Source organism: Anopheles merus, chromosome 2L (genome assembly GCF_017562075.2).
Source record: "Anopheles merus strain MAF chromosome 2L, AmerM5.1, whole genome shotgun sequence".
NCBI classification, from domain to species: domain Eukaryota; kingdom Metazoa; phylum Arthropoda; class Insecta; order Diptera; family Culicidae; genus Anopheles; species Anopheles merus.
The window spans coordinates 2,810,671-2,832,153 of record NC_054083.1 but is presented as its reverse complement, the minus strand read 5'-3'; positions in this window follow the sequence as shown (position 1 = coordinate 2,832,153).

Genomic DNA, 21,483 nt, shown 5'->3' with positions numbered 1-21,483 from the left:
AATACTATTAACACGGAAACTATAATTTTGTTGAAATAAGGCCACAATTCCTTAAATCCTAGCAGTAAAAAAATACATCGGCTGTCAATCAGAACCATCATGTGTTTATTTTGTTGTTTTTTGACAATTGACAGGTTTCTGATCAGTGAAATGTAACTCAAATATTCGAAACAGATCATATAAATAATGTGTACTAATTTTTTTCTTCAAAAAGTTCTATAAATACAAAAACGGCAAGGTGTCGAACGTACCCGCAGTGTTGAACCAACCATGACTTTCCCTAGTAAAGTATAGTAAAATCTCTCTAAGGTGAATCTTGAAGGGACCGTCAGCTAAGAGAAATATTCATGTCGAGGGAAACTAATGATTGTGTTGCTATGAAGTATCTAGAACACCACGGGAATCGCATCAGCCAATTCGCACATACAGCCTATCCGCTTTAGAGTGACATTCATTGTGAAGAAACGAAAACTGCATGGAATATGGCGGAACCTAACATCAAGCTAGCCTCAGATTCTAGATCAGTCTAGATTATTTCAGCCTGAAAAATATGTAAAGAAATGACGATTTGTCGAAGACTCTATCAGGTGGATGGAGAATGATTGATATTTTAGCTAAAGCATAAATATTTTAGCAATACTTGTTAAAAATTTACAATTAATTAAAATTAGCACAACCAAAAATGGCCGGTCACGTTGATCGTCAAGTCGTACGACTTAACGACATGCCCGTCATGGGTTCAAGCTCCGATTGGACCGTGCGCCCCCTACGTAGGATTGACTATCATGCTATGGTATTAAATAAGTCACTGAAAGCCAAGCCCATTAGTGGTACAGGCAGGCCATGACCGACAACGGTTGTTTTACCAAAGAATAGATTATACAATATCGCACAGAAAAAAAGAAATCATAAAGGTTTTACAATGTATCTTTTTTATACACAACTGGATTAATCGCTTCTTTGTTCAACACATTTGATAAAAAGCTTATCTTTTTAAAAAAAGGTAGATAGTTGATGAAATATTGGTTGATACATTCATCAAGCAGCTAACCGTCACTCATACTGAGAATTGTTCGTTGAAGTTGTGTTATGTAGATCAAGAACGAGCATAAAAGTATAAATAAAGCAACCACGCTCCACGCGCTGCAGGCGGCAATGAAGTCCGGGTTCAATGCCTGACCTATTTTTTGACGAACGGGAATAGTTGTATAAGCATTCGTAGCGTACTCACTCTCCCTGTACGATTAACTATTCCCTCTTTATTTACTTCGCGAGAAGAGTTTCGAAACCATTTTCTGTTCGTTTACCACTCGGCTCTTGCTCTCTTTCATTATTATATGGCATGTTCTCATTTGCTAGCAGGTTTTGAGTTCTGTGTTAGCGACCAGATAATATTGTAAAAAAAACCTTTTTGAAATGTTTTATAGATATCTCCGGATAGTTTAACTTTAACCATCGGTTCCTTAAATCGATGTGTCTGCTCGTAGCGTAACATTCATTACAAGTAACAAATCTACACACATTTTGTTCTCTCGCGGTGCAGTATTGTAATGTTTGGGTAAAACGGACACCTGAAATGGGAAAGATGGACACTTGGAAGGGTAAGGTTGACACCTGTACAAAATGTTGAAAATTGAAGAGGTTTACAGTATTTTAACACATCCCATTGATTTCCATGTCCTTGAACGTACATGGACTGCAAGTCTTGGTCAATTGCAACTACGGTTCATTCAGCCGTTTATTTAGGAATTGTAAGTGCTACTTCTAACATACAGGGTTTCCCACGATTTATTGGTCGGTTCCCATCAATTTTTGGTGGGTTCCCATATTTTGTTGATGCGTTCCCACGATTTTTTGGTCGTTTCCCAGAATTTTTTGGTCCAATTGTATTGATATCCAATCGGAAAATACCAATAAATTATGGGAACGAACCAAAAATCTATGGGATACGACCAAAAAATCGTGGGAACGCACCAAAAAATCATGGGAACTGACCAATAAATCGTGGGAAACCCTGTAAGAGATAAAACAATGATAATGACACATTTTGCACGTCATCTTTCGTGTAATGCAACGGTTTGCAGAATGGACCAAACTTATTTTCATTTATAAACTTTTTGCTATTATTTCATTATGGGTTTGTGCGAAAAATTGTGGGACTGTCAAAGGGTTAACCAGTGTTTCATGTCTCGCTTTCTTTAGCATGCTTTCTCGAGTTGCTGGATGGTTTATGCTTTCCGAATATCCTAGTTTATGGCATTTGATGAAATGTATTGATATATTAAGGATTACCAAAAGATAGGAAGTAAAAAAAATCTGTGTCCATATTTCCCTACTATAAAGAGTCCGTCTTTCCTGCTTTAGTGTCAGAATGCATAAACCACCAGAAAACAATATTTTTTATTGTTTTCATTTTCGTCCTTTCGCCAGGTTTTTGCTTAATGTCTGTGGAAGTCAAATTAGATCCACAAGGGACACAATTGAAAGTTAGTTTTGTTTGTGAATTCAACCATTTTTAGCATGTAAAAACTGCTCTCATTATTCGATGATTACTTGTATCACGCATTTATGAGAAGTGTTTATCTTACCCGCAGTGTCCATCTTTACCTAGCTTCCCCTATATTATTTCTTTAGTTTCCGCTGACCGTTTATGAGCGCTTTTAAGTGTGTTACACAGACAGGGTTGGATACTCTGAAAAAATCTTGGAATTTAAAATTAATAGATCTATCGTTTTCATCTGTTCGAAAATATCTAGTTCATCAACATCAGCTAGTTATTATTAGTAGCGATGTGATGCTCAGATTCATTAGAGCCTACAAAGTGTGCAATAAAAATTATGATAATATCTATTAACAAGAAAGGTCCAACACAAAATATCTCGTACTCTTTTTGAATTTTGAATAATGAGCGTTTTTACGATGATAGATAGTTTTTTTTACATGCTGAAATAATATCAACACTACATACTAAACCACACGCCAACTAAGATATGATTTTCAGCCAAGATTATTGAATTCAGAAAAATATTAGCAAACTCGATTAGGTTAGCTCATGAATGATTGATGTTTTTTGTGGAAGCATAAATATTTTGTGAAGAAATGAATGAAACCAATTTGAAACGATGCTTTGAAATGTTATTAAAATATTCTAATTAGGGTAAGTGTACCAATTGTAGCTATATCACCAATTATGGCTATAACGAACACTATTTTTGCTCTAAAACAGTATAGGGTAAGTGTACCAATTATGGCTATAATATGTCATTAAGATACCGATTTTACCCTTGTAAAAATAAATACTGAGAGAAAGGAAAAAAGTCTTTATGTTTTCTTGTAGTCTACACTGTGTAGAACACGAGGGTATTTTTTATTACTTACTTACTTACTTATCCGGCGCTACAATCGCTTTGCGGTCTTGGCCTGCCTCAGGAGTGTCCGAAACCGCTCACGGTCTCGCGCCTTCGTCTGCCAGTCCGTTATCCCGGCCTTAATGGCAAACGCCTCCATGCCATCTTGCCACCTCAATTTGGGCCTACCACGCCTCCTCTGTCCTTGTGGACGGCCTAAAAAGACTTTACGGGCTGGGTCGTCCGTTTCCATGCGTATAACATGGCCAGCCCACCGGAGCCTGGCGAGCTTTATACGCTGTACGACAGTGAGGTCGCCGTACATTTCGTATAGCTCGTCATTATAGCGGCTCCTCCATTGTCCTTTCACACATACGGGGCCAAGTATCCTTCTAAGCATCTTCCTCTCGAACGCGGCTAAGAGGGTTTCGTCAGATTTGGACAGTGTCCATGTCTCAGAGGCGTATGTGAGTACCGGTACTATATAAGTACTATATAGTCCCAGCTTCGTCCGTCGCGACAGGTGTTTTGAGGTGAACTGATTTTTCAGGCTGTAGAATGACCGGATGGCAGCCAGCATCCTTGCGCGTATCTCAGCTACCATGCTATTGTCGTTGCTGACCTTTGACCCAAGATAGGTGAATGTTGGGACGACTTCAAAAGTGCGTTCACCTATCTGTACGTCACTTTTGCGTAGGTTCTGATTATTTATTGGTAGGTCCGCTGATGTTGCCATCATCAGTTTGGTCTTTGCCTCGTTTATCTGCAATCCGAGGCTCTTTTCCGCCTGCTCGATCCCTTGGTAGGCTTCTGCTACATAGGAGAGCCGCAGACCAATGATGTCTATATCATCAGCGTATGCCAGGATCTGGGTTGACTTATAGAAGATGGTTCCCGTAGTCTCCACCCTCGAGTCGCGGATGGCCTTCTCTAGCGCGAGGTTTAATAGGAGCCAGGCAAGCCCGTCCCCCTGGCGCAAGAGAGCAAAAGAGCTCATAGCGTCATACAGATATACCTTGGCTATGCTATCATTTGCGGCTTTGAAGTCAATGAAGAGATGGTATGTGTCGTGTCTGTATTCAGCCATCTTCTCCAAGATCTGCTGCATGGTGAAGATCTGATAAGTGATTGATTTTCCGTTTCGGAATCCTCTTTGATAGTTTCTGACTATCTGTTAAATCTATCTATATTTATAAAAATACTCGACAAATTCAATTCAAAATTGCATCTGAAGGTACCAATTATGGCTATAGTGTTCCTAGCAATTCGCCATAGCTGTAACAAATGTGGCTGTATGCTAAAACTCGTGGATATTTACACCAAAAATTACTTTGTGATATTGTTTTAACTCAAATCAAGCAATAGTAAGTTCACTGCAGCAATATAAGAATGCAACCACCATTAAATACGTCAATTTGACATTTTCAAATATCCGTTTTCTATCACTGGTTGTATTTATTCACGCTCAATTAATCGCACAATTGATGGGGCTAATCCTTCAAAAACTTTACTTTCTTACACCTTTCTGATTACACCGTGCTTGGACACACTTCATATCACCTTAAAATCCTTCAAATCATCTGCTCACGAAGCTATACCGAAGCCAGCTACCGTTTCAGCACGATACAAAGAGGAGCACAAATCAGGATGGTATGTTTAAATTGGTTCAAATAAAGAATCGTAGCCATAGATCAACTTTCTCCTGGCCAAGATATTTCGGACCAAGACTAGCCCTAACAATCGATCAAAGAAGAACAAGAGCGCATTTGGCAATAAGGCAACACGAGCGGCTTCAGATTTTGCTTTCTTTGTATGAAAATTATTGAAGGCTGCATTATTTTGGTGAAATTGATTCGATTATATTCCACTGATTATTCCACTGATTACTGATTCGAACACTTGACAATTAACTGATGCTTAAAAAACATATTAACACTTTAACACGATTGCGAAAATAACAACGAAAAACCCGATTTGTTCACTTGTAAACTAAGCACCACGACCTCTGTCGTTTTGTCAACAAATCATCAATAGTATATTGCGATATTTGGTACACTGATGATAAGTGGTACCAATTATGGACATACGAAAAAAAGGCATATTTTCGATGAAATTTTTGTAGATTTTATTTATTTATTTATTTTTACTAGTTAAGGCCCGGTAAAATCTACCGGATGTCCTCAAATTTCGAATTATTTTCAAACTCTACACGTTGCAACAACCATAACTCCTATTTGTTCTTATGCGTTAATGCATTTGTGGTGACAGATGTGTTAACCTTGTAACTTCCTGGACTGTTCTTACTATACTTTGCAGAACCGTTAAATATCGATGAGGTTACTTTTCAGCCAAGTCACGCATTTTTGTAATTTTCAAACTTTTCCATACCTCTGTTGACACAAATGTATAGTTTTTTGATTATTATTTTTTAGTAGTAGCCTCAACAACGTGTTCATTGAATAACGTATTGATGTGCAGTGGATTAAAAAATTAGGGTGCCACTAATACATATACAACATGTTTAGATCCAATCCCAATTACGTACTTAAAACATACGATTTTTGAAATGCTCACTTTTGCTTCAATCCATTTTGTGTTTTTTTTTGTGCCCATAAATGTAAGATTGAACTATAAAAATATGATATCGCACATGGTTCGAATTCCATTTCTACTCCTTTTTTCGACTTATGTTTCATACGTTAGGTAATAAATAATAGATGCTTAGAACATTTTCAATGTAATTTTTCCCGGTCTTAAATTTCAAAAAGGTTTCCAAAAACGCCGTCAAAATTTTATTTTGTTATCCTGAAACCGGTTTTGAAGTATTGAATGGAATTGGTATTTGTGTATGAGACAATAGTTATTGTTGCGCCAAATATCAAATATCAACAGTGAACATATACCCCCACATAACCATTCCAAATGTGTAGTTCTAATATTCCGATCTATACTGTTATAGAAAAGAATGGTTCAACACTGTTATAGCCTTTCTTGATCAATTAAGTAAATTTGCGTTTACTTGTAAACTACTTTATTTACTCTTGCCGCTCCACATTTTTCAGATTTGGCTTCTAATTTGACGTGTCCTTAATTATAACGTGGTTGTTCTTAATCAACGCCATAGTACGGTGATAGCATCACATATATATAGATATAGCCATCACTCTTGATAGATGCAGTCAGAATCTTTTCAGCCCTCTTGGGCACGTTACAGTAAGCATAGTTTCATTGTGGATCATTGTGCAGTTGATGCTGATCCGGCTGAATGCAGTGCGCACGGTTGTCTCACCTAACGCGCAGTATGTTGCAGTCATGTTGCGCAATGAACCATCTCTCCCTTTAGTGCTTTGTTCCGGAAGGACATCCTGAAATAAGTAATTCTTCCCGCACGCGAGCAAACCGTTACAAATTCAATTTTAACTTTCAAGCCATCAACATCCGCCGCTTTCTTGTTCCGAATTTCAGCAAGGCTTTTCAGCATATGGCCGCTTAGGGTATCTCGGCTATATCCGCCTCTTATTGTCATGCGTTTTCCTTGTCCCGACTCAGCCAATATTGCGGAGTAGTAGATTTGGGGCGGTCCCGTGGTACGTGGTCGTCAACTCGAACGACTCAATAACATGCCCGTCATGGGTTCAAGCCCGTGGACCGTCCCCCCGTAGCAACGATTGACTATCCGGCTACGTGGTAATGAATTAAGTCTCGAAAGCCTATACAGGCTGGCATGTCCGCATAGGACGTTACGCCAAATAGAAGAAGATTTGAGGGAGTGTACATGTTCGACGTCCTGGATATAGCAACCCGTTTTACAGGATATTCTGTACGACACTTATCTGCCGATGACGACGGTGTATGTAGTATTCGAGGTGCTTAAGCACCAATAATGAGTATGGTTGGCTTTATTAATGATTGAATGAATTAGAATATCAACCATTTCACAATTAAGCTATTATGCATAGTTTTCGAACATGTTTTTTTAAATATTGCCTTGAATATCTTGATTTATAATTCGAAGGGGTATGAGATGGGACACGTTATCATCAGTTTGCTAATTTGCATCTGCAATTATTAAAAAAATATATATCCAATACCATGTTATTTCAAATCGATGTTTGTAAACAAAAAATCTAAGTAACCATTGCCCTCATTTCCCGCGGGCTAGCAGTGGTGCATGGAGCAAGCCCTTTCGCAGCAACGCGCGTTGCTAAGAGAGCTCTGATCTCACCGCTTTCTTTCTCTCTCTCGCTGAATGTTTACTCTCACGTCATTGTGGCGATTTTCGATTTTATATATAGTGAGATTTATTTACATAACTGCTGTCTGAATTGAATTCTTAACAACATACCTATTAACTAAACTTATTAAATATTTGCTCGGTGGATGGATAGGAAAGATGGTAAGGAGAGGTGATGGTCAAACAGGTGTGCGCAGGAATTAAACAATCTCACAGCACGTAATAAACGAGGGTGTAAGGAACGAATTGGAACATAGAAATGCAGGGATGAAAGAATGATTTGTGAATCCACAGCATTAGATATGAGCGAAGCAACAAACACTATTTGGGAAATGTTACGGCGTTTCTCCAATGAGTCCAGACCCAACAGATGGCATCTTTACTCATAGTCCGGTAGGGTATCTGACGCGTAGCCGGGCATTTTGCTTACAATATACCGAGTAAATGATCTCTGCACTCTTTCTATGCGGTCTATCGATGTAAATGAGCTGGGACACCAAACAACAACACAGTATTCCAAAATCGGCCTGAGTAACGAAGAATATAACGCTTTTAAATATTTAAATATAAGACAGATGGTCGGTTATGCGGATTGAAAAACGTTTTATCATACCGATTGTTTTACGAGCCTTGTTAACGGTACCGTCAATATGATCGAGAAATGATAACCTGCTATCGAAAGTTACACCAAGATCTTTTACCGAGAGTACACGATTTATTGCTATACTCTCAAAGTTATAAGCAGTCGTAACGGGACAACGTGAACGACTGAAGGACATGACATGATATTTTTCGGGGCATAGAACTAGCTGGTTCGATGAGCACCATGATGCAAATCGGTTGAGGGTGTTTTGGAGCGATACGCAGTCATCAACAGACGATATAGATTTAGGTCATCTGCATAACAAAGAAAACAATCGTGTGGAATGACAGAGTTAACATCATTAATAAATAAAAAGAACAATAAAGGACTCAACATGCTACCTTGAGGCACTCCCGATTTGGATGAAAAGGATTTGGAAAAACAGGAGTTTAGTTTAACACGAAAAGAGCGAATGCTGAGAAACGAATCAAGCCAACGAATGTGTGAGTCAATGAAACCCAGTTTGGATAGCTTCGCAAGAAGGATAGGGTGAGGAATACGGTCAAAGGCTGCTTTAAAGTCAGTATAAATGATATCAACCTGAGAACCGCTGTCTAAACTAGAGGTGATAACAGAAGTCAAGGAAATAAGGTTTGTCAAGGTAGAACGTTTAGGAAAGAAACCGTGTTGCTGAGGTATAATGCAGTTTCTTGCAATAAAGAGGATATGTGAGTGAACTATAGATTCTTCTTCAAATATTTTGGAGCTTGCACAGAGGATGCTGATTCCACGATAATTGGTAGCGTTTGCACGATTACCTTTCTTAGGGATAGGAGTAATATGAGCTAATTTCCATGTGTCCGGGAATGAACATGAATTAATGGATATACGGTACAGTTTTAATAGGAGAGAACAAAGCACAGTATTGCATTTCTTATATACTGCTGCTGGAATGCCATCTGGACCGGGATTATATGACTGTTTCAGATTTTTTATTGCTTGTAAAACTGTGCTAAGGTATAAGTTTAGATTACTGTCGTTGATTACATCGGTGGGCGTGTTATGAGTGCTATTAGAGATTGATGCTTTGGTTTTGATTGATTCAGCATACACACTTGAAAAATGTTCAGCTAGAATGTTGCAGCAGCCGTCAGTACCGGATGCAGAGAGATTGCCAAGAGTCAGATGAGAAGGGATATCATTAGATTTACGACGTTTATCAGCATATCCCCAAAAGTCTTTAGGATGAATTTTAAACTGTGCTTGCACTCGGTGGATTTAAGATCTAAAGCAAGCCCTGTTATATATGCGATATGCATTAGAGGCGTATTTGAATATGCGCTTATGATGAGGATCTCGCATGCCTTGATAATTACGTAGTGTGCGATTGCGATCTCTTTTGAGGGAGCGGAGTGTAGAGTCAGACCAAGGAGGGGAGTTGTTAGGTTTATAGGTAGGACAGCAGGAGGGGAAAGCCAAGATAATATTAGCATTAAAAGTAGAAACCGCATCATTAATTGAAATATCTGTACCTAAGAACGACCAGTTAATATTCGAAAGCATAGGTGAAAGTTTAGAGTAATCCATTTTTTAAGTCATATCTACGTATATTTTACGATACTGAGCGCGGAGCCTTTTGAATATTTGCAGAGAGAAAGAATTCTAAAGCTGGATGATAATCATCTGGTCTAAGTAAAGGTGCTACAGCCGATAGCACCTGAGAGTTTATATCAACTGCGCTCTCATTAACAAAAATTAGATCTAATTGACGTCCCAGACTGTTTTTGATCCCTGAGATTTGACGGAGACTACACTCTGTTATTATGTCGCAAAATACATTATGTTGAGCGTTGCTTGATGAGTGTGTATTTCTTGAAACATAATAATTTTCATTGGGCGTCCAAACAATAGAAGGCATATTGAAATCACCTAACAATAACATTGAATCGTTTCTTTTTAGGTGGTGTTGAACCGCATCAATACTATCGCTAAAACTATTTAACAATACGTTATTTGCTATCATATCTGGCGGGATATAAATGCCGCCTATAAATAGAGATACTCTCTGCATCTTTACCCAAACCATCTCGATGTTGGCTGGAGATGAAATCAATTCGGTGATCAGATCCGTTGCACACGCAATTAGGGGGCGTCCATAAATTACGTAACGCTCAAGGGGGGGGGGGGAGAGGGGGGGTTCACATTCTGTTACAGAGCAGCCATACGATTTATATTGCCCTTCTGTCCAAAAGATTATACAAAACCGAATTTGTAAAAAATGTGAAATATATTTTGCATCACATGTTTTGCTAAACGAGCATTTGAGAATGCATGCTAGCCAAGGAGAAGGGAAAAAAAACCTTACTTCAGAACAAAAGAATGATGATAGGTTTAAAGAAGTAATACACATACATAATGAAGTCCATATGGCATCTTCATGACATGAAGAAGATGCCAATGTAATCGAAACAGATAGTGTTCCCATCATAAACATTACTGAACAATTGAAATTAATTTTAATTAAACATTAATTAAAACAACTCTGCATACTTTATAAAAGCAATCAAATAAAAAAATATAAACCCATATTAAGGGGGGATAACCCATGCAAAACCAAATTAAGGGGGGGGGGGGGGTGTTCGATCATGCGTTACGTAATTTTGGAAGGGGGGTCTCCTCCAACGTTACGTTTTGTTACGATAGGGGGGGAGGGGGTCGAAAAATCCCAATTTCAGCGTTACGTAATTTATGGACGGCCCCTTAGTACACCACCACCACGAGAGTATGCGCTGTTATTAGGAGTGCGATCGCAACGGTAAATGTTGTATTTGTTACCCGAGAAGAGCGAAGACGGTATTTGTTCGTTTAGCCACGTTTCGGTAAAAACAATGACGTCATAGATGTGATCGCTGAGCACGAGAAGTAACTCATCCAGTTTTGTACGAACGCCACGCACATTTTGATAGTAGATCGTGAGAGTGTTGCGTTTCGACGAGCGATTATTGCGATTGACATATCCTGTTGGAGTTCTCTCAGTTGTTGTAGTTATTGATGTCGAGGGATCGTATGTGTGGGTTATAAATTGGATGTGTGAGCAGTGGCCAGCGGTGATGCTATTAGTGTATGATTGTTGGTAGTGGTTATGACAGGTTTCACGCGTAAAACCGATATTGTTATTTGTTGTTTGCGATTATCAATAAATTCCCTGTAGGTTATAGTGCATGGCCAAGTGGACGGAGAGAATGCTTTGTCCCTTAGTGCTGACGACATCCCAACTTTGAAGGATACAAATGTTAGTGTGCCAGTATCACGATCTTTCGGTGTCAGCTTGATGATAATGACGTCATCAGTGCCTAGTTGTTCCTTAACGAATGTCTCAACCTCGGATTCGGATACCGAAGGAGCGATACGAGTAAGGTACAACCAAAATCTTGGTGGTGCTGGGGGTACCGTCAAAATAGGATGAGACGATGTTGGCGGTGCAGCTGTACCCGAAAGAAGTGCAGGGATCACATTCACATTTTGATGCGTAGTCGTTAAATAACTAATAGTTTGCACCAAATTGATGATTTTAAGATAAAATTATGGTTAGGTGCTTGGAAATCGCTAATATCCTACAGTGCTGCTGTTAGCAAAAAGGTAAGAAATACCAAAAATCTTGGCAACACAATTTAAAAGGGTGATGTTTAACAAACAGAAGTTGTCAGCACGGAACTAATGGAGCGCAAATGTGTTAAAATGTTCATATTTGAAATGAAAATCCTTCCGTAGTTTTAGAATGCAAATAGAGAGTTTTAGAGCAAAAATAGTGTTCGTTATGGCCATAATTGGTGCAATAGCCACAATTGGTACTCTTACCCTAAACGTATTTATTTTTTTAAAAGTTGGACTTCAAGAAATATTGAAACTAGAATTTGTGTTTTGTATTTTAAATAAATTAAGTGTGGTTGAAACAGACAACAACGATATTGAACTTACTTTTAAACATTCTGCAAAAATATCATATTCGGCAATCTTAATTTGTCGTGCTTCCAGTAAAAAGAGAAAGTATCCACACCATATATTAACCCAAAACGTTGCCAGAAAAAAAACTCACACAGGATTTCAGAAAGCAGTGTTAGTGAAGAGTTGAACATTAACATTAAGTGAAAGGGAAAAAAGGAAGGAAGCAAAAAAAGAAATAAAAATATCGTTTACAAGGTGGTTGTGGTGCAAGTGAAGAAGGGAGCGAATTTATGTTTCGAAGACATAGATTTGATGTTTTGTTGCACTTGGCCATGATCCTGGATTGTAGCTCAAAGGCAAAATGAAAAAAAGAGATGATCGACGACTTAGAAGTTGGTTGGGTTTATTTGAAGGTGTCTGTAAAATGATGTATAAATGTGTATTAGTGAAGGCATAAACCGTGGTTACGTAAAATGGCCGGATGCCGAAATTGGGCGTCTATAGTATTTCTTGGGGAGGATGTCTAAAAACCACCAAACTTAAACAGCAGGACATTGACCCTGTACTTGCGTGTGAATAGTATCTTGTTCATTTAAAAGTAACGGTCGTGGCTGAAAGCAAATGTTGGCTTGTAATCTGTTAAACGATGACAATTTCCAGCTTTATGGTTACTTTCACCAAACTTGTACACGGTTAAATGGTGAGCCAGTAGAATTAAAAGTATCTGTTTTTATTTATTTTTGCCAGTCAAACGGTAGCAAAATGTACGACTATTCGTCATGGTCGAGTTTAATTGTAAACATTCTTAATAATGGTCGTAGACACATTCACAACCCTTAGAGAAGTTTAATAGGATTGTACATGTATTTTAAATATTTTTCACAATGTTAAAAATATTCTATTCACAGTAATAACAATATTTACAATATGTGTACTGTATTGACAATCAATTTATACCCTAGGACATATAAACGATGAGGCTGTAATAGATAACTAAAAACCAGTACAAAAAAGTAAATTTTACATGTATGAAAAGTAAAAAAACATTTGTACTTTGCTTTACATGTAGAGTGAAGACAGGATGTGCGATCATAAGGTGTGTATGAATTTTGGGTGTCTATGAGCAAACTGTGTATCTAAGCTCCTGAGTACGTATTAACGGCAGAAGTTGCGAGAGATGTGACCTCATGGTAACCATGGAGTTAAACGTATTGCGCGGAGTAGTTCGTTGGAGGGATTGCTTCGATAGTAAAAGCGAAATAACCAGTTTTTAACGTTCAGGCGATTACACGAACTACTCTAGTAAATAGGAAGGGTCAAAAGTTTTCGATTTTCGATTTGTCAGTAATAATTGTATTGGTTGGAAGTAGTGTCGAATTAACACGAGAGGAGGCCCTAAGCAGTCGCACGAATGTAAGCTTTTCTGAAGTGTCGAGCGAGATGTTGTATAAGGAATACTAAAGTAGAAAATAATTGAGAAGCACATTTACTAGTGAGCGAGGTGGGTCCCTTTTTTTGGGGCCCGCTTAGTTTGCGTAGTGCTTAACATCAAAACATTGCTTAGAGGACGATTGCTCAGTGCTGATTTCACGGTCGGCAAAAAAGCACTTGACTTTTTCATTTATAGATACGTACTAACATACATAGTACATACGTACATACGTACTAACATACATTGTGTACATACGTACACAATATAATTTCACTAATTTAATTCTTTTATAGTTTTGCAAAAAATATAGCCTTTGTCGAAAAATGCTTTTGTAAATTATCATGATAATAGAAACAATTATAACATAGAGTATCAAAGGAACAAATGTTTTGCGTTCGTTAACACAAATAATAAATAATTAATCCTACAAGTATTATTCAATCGTTGTCGAATGTTAGCAGCATTGCGTGCAATTTATTTAAAACATTCAACATTTTATTTAAAAAAAAGTAGTATGTTTGGCTTATGTATATTTTGAGCCTCCCGACTATATTCATTTTAAATTGAAACAGTCAAATATTTTAAATCATTCAGTGGGTTGCTGATCACCGCTGGTAAAATGGCCCTGACTATTAAAAAAACTATCAGCTAAGAAATAGTGATGGGAAATCTATAGTGGTATCGTGGATCTACTCCGACTTCAGATCTGAAAAACTGAATCTATCTTTGAAGCAAAACTGGATATGACTCCACAACTCCGACAGAGTTTTGTCAAATCTGGTTGAATTCGATCAATTCAGACGTGTCTAGATCTGGATTCTGTCGTGATAATCTCCACCCCTTCAATTTAAACCTTTTTGAAATATTTCTCGTATTCTTTTGGACCGATCCAGCTTCGAAAAAAATGCAGCTTACCCATCGCTGCTCAGAAGCATCTAAAATAATAGAAACGTGTGGCAACTAACTGCAAGTTGGTATAACGATGGCGTGATGTGAAGGGAGAAAGAGAGTGATGTAACAGACCGTGGTCTAGACCTATGCTGTGCGCTCACGGTGTTTCGTTTCAATTCATTAAGGTGTTATTGAACCGACCTCAATTCTCAAATATACTCTCTAACTGCTGCTCTAAGCAATAGGCTAGTGTAATGTTAACGCTACTAATACCACTTACTATTTCTACACTAATATCACCACTACCAACACGCTATGTCTAGTGGGTGTATCCTCAACTAGCTGCTAAAGATACATAGCCCGAATAGGTGGAAGCGCGAGGTTGATAATCATAACATGAGTTTTGCTCGATGTTCCCTTGCCTATGAGAGCTATTGTAAATTGAAGTGGGAGGTGACGAGAGTTGCATAGATTTTTGTATGTGTATTGTACAGGGAATATATTGGTCGGTAATGGTGCGTTTCTAAAGTTTTCGATTACCAACATGCCAAAAAAAAAAAAAAATTCAGCATACTACGGTACAAAAGTGACTTACAGAGTTTTCTGATATTCGGGGCTTTCACGATACTAACCAGTTTTTTTATATGGAGTTTGAGAGTTTTCATGATCATCATGAAAAAATGTAAACAAACAACGATTTGTCGCATGTTTGGTCTGGTTAGCTCATGTAAGACATTTTCTTCTGGTGAAGCATAAACAGTTTGTCGAGAAATATATATGTTTGAAACACTATTATAATTTTAATTATAATTTAGTATTATAATTCATATCAGAAAGAAAAATGGAAAACAAACCCCAGAATAGAAAAGTGATAAAACCTCATTTGGAACGGACTTTTTTTTTATTCGAGGATATGTTTTGTGAAAATGTCAATGCACGGGACTTGACACGTTGGGTAGAAAGAATTTAGCTTCTATAATTATTTTACTGTTGTCTAGAAATTCTTCCAAAAATATGCAACAAGAAATAATGGAAAAGGTAATGCATGAAAATGCAATACAATTAAAACTTGGTGATCGTAAAAATGCGACAGGTATTCAATCCTTAACATTCCAAAAAACGTTTTGTGAACCCTGATTTTTAAATAATATAATACAATAGCATAAAAAACGAGTTCATTAAATGTGAAAAAACTCTGCCTAATTTCCTTCATTCGTACTAACGTTGTTAAAAGAGAAATAAATTAAGTTTAGCTTGACCTCAGATGTCAGCAAAAATTAAACATAAATACAGGCTTTGACAGATAGGTATGCTTAATTTTCCTTAACAAATAAAAAAATACATGAACATTAAATCTAACATCATTTAATTAGTGTTAAAGTTATCTATAACATATATGTTGGTAATTATTTAATTTTACATATTAAATCCATGACACAAGATATGATCAATCCATAAACAATGAATTAATCTCAACCCATTTATTTCAAGATCCATTGTTTCCAATTTGAGTATCGTAACTTATGGTACTCAAACAGTTTGATAGAGTATTCTTTAGTTAACGGTTTTATCATAACACATCCTCCTGTCGAACGGTTATTTTCAAGCAACATGGATGAACATACACAGCATTTTATTATATACCATACCAACACAGTTTAACTACATTTAAGAGGAAGGCTCTAAATAATAAGATTTCATTTCTACGGTGAAACAAGGAAGTGAAAGTGGAAATTGGTTATAATCTCGCCAGATTTTGTGGAAGTGAATGCAATGTACACATCAAATACAAGCATCCTCATTGGTATATTTACTCTTCTACTCTCACTGAGCGGACCAACATTACCTTCGGGTTTTCTTCCTGGTTAAACTTCTTTTCCATTATTAAAGTTAGTTTAAAATAGCTTTTTTTTAAGATAAAGTTACTAGTGAATGTTTGATGAGTTGTTTACGGTATTTTTATAACCAATTAAATAAAGAAAGAATGTCAAATATTAAATATTTCTCAATTTCAATGTTTGCTAATGCACTACCCCTTGAATTGGCTTTAGTTGTAGGTTCAATGACCGACCACGCAACTGCATTTCCTTTCTCGTATAACAGCTACCTACCACTGTTCAAGTATATACGTTACATAAATCGGCACGGTTAATGGTAACTAGGAAGTAGCATAAGAGTTAAGCAAGCTGGTGGGGGACATCGAAGTGTTGGTGCCCATCTCACTTTCTCTTTTAATGCCGTTGTTCACTGCCATGGTCCGGTAAAAGAAACTTGTGCTCAAGAGTGGGATTCCCCTTCCCATTCTTAAAAGGCTCGATTGGCATGGCCAAATGTTGTTGTGGATCACTGTATGTATCACAAGAAGTGGTACCAGATGAAAAACATTGCTGTACGCCTAGTTGGCTTTAGCCGTCGAAGTTCACGTCCGTGTTAAGTGAAAGTTAAAAGAAATTATTCATACACCTAAACCTATACATTTCACTAATGCAGACAAACCAAATAAGTAGTTAGACTGTAAGATGAACCTTAACATATATAAAAATACAAAATTAAGCAGATCAAGTTTAAATGGAGATGAAAGATAAATTGATTGTTATTATTATAAATTTCTTTCAATGAAATAAATTTTAGAAAAAGGGTAGAATTTTAATAACATCAACAAAACATGTATATTTTCATTTGTATTTTTATAATCATTTTTAACCATAACCATGTCATTCAACGGTTAATGGTTATTAGTGATACCGGTACGATCGACAGTACAACATTTCAAAAATTATCCGTAGGTTAATTTAATTGGCTTGTACATTTTATGATGAACAAATTATATTATCGTTTAGCTGGTCCTATGCTTTGCATGATGTGATCGAGAATTAGTAACATTATTGTAAAACTATTTCTCCAACACATCTTGCACACTATTGGTTTGTTAAACAGATGTATGTTTAAAAGAGCAATAACTATCACAGATCTCTTCCGTAGTTTTACAATGCATTTAGTTTTACAAGGGGTAATTTTTAAAACATTGGTAAAGCGCATGATCACGAAATGCCCTGAGAAAAACGTGACATTTCTCTTTAGCTGTGATCACGGGTAAAATGGCTGTGAGTGCTAGGGCGGCCAAAACCGGTCATTGAACTTGGTTGATTTCACTTTTTTGCGATTAAAGTCATTCAAAACTGTTCCTGCTGTTTTATGCTACTGTTTTGTATTCAAGCAAAAAATCTTTTAGAAATGCTAGTATGCGTTTTTGATTACCTCGCTTATAGATACTTTGGCATCAAAAGCAAATTATTTGTGAATGTCGTACAAAGAAAGTAAGAAGTCTCTCAACTAATTTTCATTATTAGTTTTACAAATTGAATAATATTCAAATGTATTTCATCTAAGATGTATTTACGTTTACTAAAGTATACGTTAAAATATATATAAAATATAAATAATACAAATACTTTACTACTATTACTAAAGCTACTACTACTCTAGCTAATACTGCTACCACAGCTGCTGCTTTAAATAATGCTACGGTCGTTTATATTATTTAAAGAGTATAAACAACACGCAGGGCCTGTTATTTTTGCAGGGTTTTTTTTATTAATTTTTCGCTCTAGAAAATTTAAAAGCAAATAATTATCTAAAATACAAATCGGCAAAGCCAATAGAAAAATTAGTAAAACCAATGAGGATAGTATGCATACGGACCCATTGTAAAATTGCACAATGTAATAACATTTTCATGTACAAACAAAACAATAAAGCTACTACTACTACTACTACTACCCGTATTGCCGGTTTGGCGGTACAGTCGTCAACTCGTACGACGTTACAACATGCCCGTCATGGGTTCAAGTCCCGAATAGACCGTGCCCCCATACGTAGGACTGACTATCCTGCTATGGTAACAATAAGTCACTGAAAGTCAAGCTCACTTCACTAGTGGGTACAGGCAGGCCTTGACCGACAGCGGTTGTGTAGTGCAAAAGAAGAAGAAGATAAACAAACACGTGGTCTTGTCTTAAAGAATTGACAACAAATTTTTGAAAATAAAAAAAAAATCCACTTTTGACATGACGAACTGCTATAGACATGGATCGCTTGGCTTAAAAACGTATACGCAGTTGACACCATTTACCAATTCGCTTATATTATTTTGTAAACAAATATGGCTTTACATGGGTTTTCTCGTTACTACTACTACTACTACTACTACTACTACTAAAAATGAATGTAAAAAATTAACAAACTACAATAAAACATTAAATCCACGAGTTTTACACAAGGTAACGGTCCAGGAACCAGAAACAGAATGTGTTAATATGTACCCTTTTGCATTCATTTAACTTTTGTTGATGTAGTTGGGTGAAATATAATACTACATAAGCATTCAGATTGCACTGTCGGTGATGATTCGCTTACAGACGGGGTCGGTTGTTTGTGTAATTTCAGTACATGCACATTACCACAGTAGCGACCTAATGCTAGATCTTTGAACCATAGCATAAAACTAGGTTAGTTAATTATTTGTGCTTATTTTATAGCTGTCTGAATAGGCCAACAACATAAAGTGTATGTCGTTAGAAAAAATATGGAGATGAGTTCTATTTACATTTCATTTAATCTAGAAGAAATGATTCGATGCCTTGTTCAATACATTACTACGTAATTCTTTAAAATGTATTTCATTCTTATTAATACAGGTAATATGATGTATTCGTAAAACTGAACAGCTAGAAATATAGAAATGCAGAATCATCTAATTTATCTTCTAATTATCGTCTATCTAATTTATATTTTTCTTCTTCTTGGGCACAAAGTTGTACGCGGTCTTGCCGGCTATAGGAATCGGTCCGAATGGGAATCGATTCCATCCAGCCTAGTAGGGACCAGCGTCTGTGTAGTAGAACAACGGACCGATATTATTATATATTATTTATGTCATATTAAGGTCACTAGACACTAGAAAGACAACAAAAGATAAACATTATGCATTACATAAAATAAAACGTGTGCATTAGATTTAAATCGATTACGTTTTTCAGGGGATATAGTGATCAGAAATCGTTGTAGCTAATAGTTGGCAACTCTCACACACATGAACGAACATAGACTCAAAAAAACACACACACCATGACGAACAGAGTAACGGGAAATAATAGTGGAAGATGTGAAAGTGGTTTTACTGACCCAGCCGTAGATGTTATGTAAAGCATGGTTTAAACTCTGCGCTTTTTAGCGGTCGGGTCATGGTCCTCATCATAGTCCTGTTTTCCTTCTACTCTGTTTTTCTAATATTTAAAAAAATGTAATCATTTATTTTACAATTTTTTTTACCATCTTAGAAATATATGTATATTGTACACATTGCACATGAATATATGTATATTGTACATATATATATATATATATATATATATATATATATATATATATATATATATATATATATATATATATATATATATATATATAGAATATTGTATGCTTAAAATACCATGAAATGCTTTTTGGTATGTATCAATATGCTTGATTCCTTTCAACTAGATTTGGTTAAACTAAAATCTCTAGTCAAGCACTTGTGTTACCGTTTACTTATTCGGCAGCGGCACTTTCTCTCGAAACAAATAATTAATTCACATTCACATTCAGCCACATTTACACGTTTGATGCTGTCGCGTCTGTGATTTTCTTTTATGAACACTCGGTTCACTTCCTCATTGCAATTTTCCTGATCATTCATGGTGGCACGCTACATTCCCTTTTCGTGGCTTGTCCGTATCGTGCGATCATTTCATAGATTATCTTCCGTGTTCAATGATGTTGCTTTTTCCCGTCTTACCACTACTGGTGTCTTGATTTGCTATGTTTGCTATGATTTATCCTCCATCCTCCTTCAATCAGTCGAGACATAGATGAAGATAGTTGCGACATCTGAACGGAAAGTTTCCAGTGTATTATGAATAAGACGTTTTCATTGCTGTTTTTTTATCTTTCTCATGGTTTCTCCTTTTCTCTTCTCTGTCTTATACGAGAAAGGTAAACGGCATGTAGCGACAGATGCAATTGCTGATCGTTATGTAAACCTTCCGTCATTTCCTTGATCGTTGCACAGAAAGAAGGTATCAGAGAATGTGCATTAGCACGAACCGATAATGGCCGGTAAGAAAAGTACTTTTGGAAATTATAAAAGTCGTAATATGCCATAAAAGTACGAGTTCTTGTATCAATCCCGTGAAGTGTAATATAGAAAACATGAAATTAACAAATGTTCAAAACTTGAACCTTCAAGGTTAATTTTAAAATTTAAGCTTCATGTATTAGATTTGATGTTTGCGTTGTTGTTTAGTATGCCAAATTTGTGTAAAACATATTTTTTTTACTTTACGTATACTCAGTTTAGTGGCCTAGTTTAATTGATAGAGTTCACTTAACAGATATCGATGTACAGAAATTCAATGTGATCGACGAATTTATTTTATTTTGTTGATCTATGTTTCAGTTGTCTTACTATTTGACGTACCGTTCTACGTGGACTTCTCGTCGGTCTCGTAAAGGATTCCTAGAATTAAATGTAACACATAATCCGACAGTCAATCTTTCCTACGGGGAGCAGGTCCCGGAGGGAATCGAACCCTTACGACCTAGTTTAAGTCTATTTTAAATCGTGTAAGTGGCTGATAGTGATTTATCCGTCATATAACTAACCTAGATATGTGTGTTTGTTTGTTATTTACATAAATAAATATTGCTACACTCGCGTGTTGTTTGTAGCAATATATAATTAAAACTGCACCTCTTTTGTTTTTTGGTTTTGCAAACATGGGGACTGTAACCTGTTTTGCTTTAAGGTTTCCCTTGATAAACTTTTTTCGTTATATTTTTTACAATCTATGAATGTGTGCCTTGAAAAATGATGTTGATTATTGTTTCGTCTTTTATAATATTAACTTTTAGATCAGATCATACCATCGAACAAAAGTCATTTTCATATAGTTGTTGTTGTAGCTTTTCCAGCATATCTAGCACAACTAGAACAATCAAAATGTCAAGGAAA